Source organism: Macadamia integrifolia, chromosome 12 (genome assembly GCF_013358625.1).
Source record: "Macadamia integrifolia cultivar HAES 741 chromosome 12, SCU_Mint_v3, whole genome shotgun sequence".
Classification (NCBI taxonomy): Eukaryota; Viridiplantae; Streptophyta; class Magnoliopsida; order Proteales; family Proteaceae; genus Macadamia; species Macadamia integrifolia.
The window spans coordinates 5,989,827-5,994,418 of NC_056568.1; the positions used below are offsets into that span (position 1 = coordinate 5,989,827).

Here is a 4,592-nt window from a genome sequence, read left to right on the forward strand (position 1 = left end):
CCCCATTCCTTTTTTTTTTTTTTTTTTAAATGGCAGCAAATACTTGCAGTTGATTCATATTTCATGTGCATCTTATGATAGCTGTTGTCAAAGGGAAAAATTCAATGAAAAGTTTAGAAAGAATCAAAATTGGTTTGAAATCTTTGATGTATAGCTGGATTGGGATATCCAAAACCTGACCCCTCCAAGATCATCGCCTAATCAATTGCCAAGTTTTAGTTAACAAATTAGGGCTTGTTAGATCAAACACCAAGAAATATGAAAATAAATAAATAAGAGATCCAAACGATATAAAGATTTAATGAGGTTCACACATCAATGTGGTGTGCTACATCCTCGGGCGAAGAAGAAGATGTTTCACTATATAGAAGAGATATTACACCCAAGCAGTAACGAGAAAACTCGCCTTGAAACCCTAGTTCAAAAAACCCCAAAAAATACAATGACATTCTCATCAAGACAATAATACATTATATACTCCAAATCTTGGGTTGACCCATCGGGTCACGGTTGATCCGATCGAATCATTCCCCTCTACTTTCATTACAGATCCTAGAAAACTTCTCATTTGAGTCGCCACCACAATATGTCAGAGCGAGTCAATGTTCAAACGGGTCAAGAATTCAAGATAAACTTAACAGGGTTATTCATTAAATCCAATACGGATCTAGAGTTTAAATGATAACTTTGGGAGCATGAAAGAAACAAGCGGGAAGATCAGGTACATTTTTAGGGTATTTTAGGCGTCATTGCAGGAAGGTCGATTGGTTGGTCTAGTAAAAGAAAGAAACCAGCAGCCAAAGCAATCCCAATTGAGACTTTAGTCTGGTCCCAGGATGGCCCAGCTAGCCAAGCCAGTGGATGACAGCTGAAGGCCCAAAATTCCTTCTACAGATTCCTAGTTTGAGTGATAACTTTGTCTTATTCTAAGACTTAAACAGCAAGGAAGTTTCAGCTATCGATTGGAGGAGTTCTAGGGTCTTCTAATTCAGTTTTGGTAACCAGCTCTGAAGTAGGGAGCAAGGAGACAATCAACCTTCTTCTAGAAGTCTTAAGAAGTTAAGTAAACAAAGATAATGAAGGAAACTGATTCCATAGCTGGTTTCCTTCTTCTAAAAAAGAAATGCCTAAACCAGTCCTTAACTAATAAGGTAACCTAAATTGTTTAGTAAACTAAAATAATGAAGGAAACTGACTCAAAACAGGATAGGGCTTATAGAATCCTAATCCGGCCTATCTAAAAACCTTAACAACAATTAAAATAAATATGTGAAGACACTTTTAACTGATCCCATCGTTCCCTCCATGGAGCTGATTCTGTTCTCAAAATCCTGTTCTTTTCCTAAGGTAAGTTCCAAACTGTGGTGAAATTAGTCAGCATTATGTAATTGGCCCTTTTCTCCAAAGCATTCTGTCATCTTGAGAGAATTTTCTAACAAATTCGGTTTCACAAAACATTCCAAAAAGATATGTATGAGCTCATGTTGAAGAAGAAAATTGTCATATTTGTTATCATTCTGAATTATTTATTTTAAATATAGCGGTAGTACACTTATCCTTACCAAGTAATTGATCACAAGAATTTTGTCCATTTAATGTCCAACAGGAAAAATGAGGAAAGCTGTCATTGGAGGGTGGAACACAGGAACAGTGTGGTCCAAACAAACCTTTTCCTATGATAACTATACCTATCTATCCATGGGCTGATCTGTTAGAAGTAATTTCTTGGCCGAGGCTAGAGGACCTGCGGCAGAATTGATATCCTAGCTTTCTATATTTCTCCTCATCATTCTACTACCAGATCTCCTTCCAACTTGAAGTGATGACTCCCCCAGGGGAGCCACCATATGAGGTGGAGAAATTTTAGTTCAGACGAAGCCCATTCATTGCCTGGAAATGAGGGTTTGCGTAAAGTACATCAACTGATTTCCCTCCTCTATAGAAGAAAGGAAAACCATCCGTGAATTTGAGATAAGAAATGTGAGGTCCATTTTATGTTTCAAGTCAGTTATGATTAAGAATCAAGGAAATTGTTGGAATAAACACAAAAAAAAATGTGATTCAATAAACCAAGACAGATCGTACAACACATAGATTTAAAGAGGTTCACACACCAGGGTGGTGTGCTACGTCTTCGAGCCAAGAAGAAGAAGATGTTTACTATGCAGAAAAGAGATTACACCCAAGCAGCGGCGGAAAACTCTCCTTGAAACCCTAACTCGAAAAACTCCAAAATACAATGACTTTTCTCAACATGACAACTGTACATTATATAATTCAAATCGTTGGTCGACCCAGCAGGTCGACCCAACCTCTCTGCTTCCATCACAGATCTCAGAAAACTTTCCATTCGGGTCACCACTAAAATATGTCGGATCAGGTCAATCTTCAAAACGGGTCAAGAATTCGAGACAAACTTAATAAAAATTAATGGCTGCCTAACCTGGACTTGATTTAAACTAGATTGATTAACCGATTACAAATTTATAACCCGGAAAGCAGGAACAGTTGGTTGATGATGGTGTAGATCACTTTGGTTGCATGGGGTGTGGCAGATGGGTTCAGAAAATGCTTGACCTTAGAGTGGCCTACTTTTACAAAATTTTGAATTCTAGCTATAGTTCTTGTTGTTTATGTTGCTGCTGTTGTTGTTTGGTGGACTGATTCTTGGCAGAATAACTGTCGTTACTCTAATACTATTTTGAGTTCAATATATTGACTACCTTTATTAGTAAGCATCATTTTTATTTATTTATTTATTTATTTTTTTGGATCTATGCCTTGGATGGAATATTTATTTCCCATAGGAATGGAAAATAACTATTAGTTGAAAAATATGAGAATTTTAAATTCTGCCTGAGGCAAGATTCAACCATAAATAGGATATAGTCCATGGGAAGGCCGAGTACTAACCAACCACTAGACCACCAAAACCCCTATGAGAGGGCTACTACAAAAGATATCCCCCACTACCAGAACCTGACAAAAACATCTGTTAACCTCTTCCCGTAGCATGTTGACCTTCTTCCAAGCATAAAGTCCCAATCGACCTCAAATAATGATTTGTTTCATGACTGTCACAAATAATAGTCACACTATTTCAGGCTTTTATTTGTATATACTACTTTTTTTGGGTGAATAATTTTTTTGTACTACTTGCAGTGCTTTTGACATGTTTGTTGTTCTTATTCACAAGGTCATGGTCATCGTCATGGGCAGGTGTGCAAATACTTTCTGGAAGCAGTGGAGAAGAAACAGTATGGTTGGTTCTGGGTTGTCCAAATGGTGGCAAAGATTGCCATTACAGATGCTCTTCCTCCTGGATATCTGTTAAAATCTCAAATGAAGGCTTTATTGGAGGAAGAGACTGAGAAGATAACAATTGAGGAAAATATTGAAAATCAGGTAGCTGGGATTTACTCCTCCAGCCATTCCCACTCTTCCATCCTCAAAATCTGGATTGTACTAAACTAGTTCTTACAAGTGATATATTTTTTTGGTGGTAGCGTGCAAAAGTAACATCTTCAACCCGTTGACTCCTGAACTCTTCATGCAATGGAAGAAAAAGAGAATGGAAGAAAGGGAAGCTGGTCTTGCTGCACAGCAGGCTGAGAGAGCTAAGCATGATCGCATGAGGTATTTGTGTTCTTATTTATATAACCTCATTGAATTTGTTTCATCTAAGAGGCTATGATTGATTTGAACTTTTCCTCTGTTTCAGTGGTCGTGAGCTGTTCCTGTCAAACTCTAGTTTGTTTGTCGATGATGCTGAGGCATATGAGAAGTACCAAAGAGAAGAAGAATTAGATGCCAGTGAGCAGAAGGTAATCTTTTGTTCTTATATTTATTTTGAACTGCTACTGATTTTCATCATCCCAGGCTGGATTAAGTGCTAGGATTTACAATAATTGAGTAGAGTCTACTTTCTTTTAAACAGCTTTGTCACCAGAACCATGCTTGTGAAATATGTTCTTTGCTGTAACATTCTGTATTAGTATGTGCTTCAGACAGGGTACATCTACGGATCTGGCTCGTCTCCAACGACTGACGCTCCAACGAACGTCCAACGACTTTAGAGAGAGAGACACTTGTTATCTTTTCAATCCAACAGATGTAAAATCTTGACCCAAAAACCGGCTGAAAAGTGAGATGTGAGACAGAAACCCGACCCAATGAAGATCCAAGCTGTGACAAATTCATATCAGATCTCGACTCTCCCTCTCTTTCCCTCTTTCCCTCTTTCCCTCGAGCTTCATCTGGAACCTTATTTCCCTCGAGCCTCATTTGAACCTCCTTTCCCTGAAGCTTCATCTCTTTCCCTGACTTCAGAGCTGATTTCACTTGCACTATGCTCCCTCATTTTAGAAACCCCAATCGGTCGGGCTCATTTTCCCTTGTTCATCGTCTGCCTGAGCTTCCATGGCAGATTTTGCCCTCGCCGATGAAGCTGCAAGATCTAGTCTCTTTGAACCTCTTCATGAAGAATCAGTTTGTGGCTATGAGTGTCTTGGGCGACAAAGCTATCACCTCGGCGTATGGATCTGTTTAGCAGAAAGCCGTAGAAATGAAATCCCTCACCCTCACCCCCACCA

General features: G+C 38.8%; 1 pseudogene; it reads left to right on the forward strand.

The window, feature by feature from the left end:
• The window catches only part of LOC122057969, a 7,917-nt pseudogene that overhangs the window by 1,458 nt on the left and 1,867 nt on the right, over positions 1 to 4,592 (forward strand).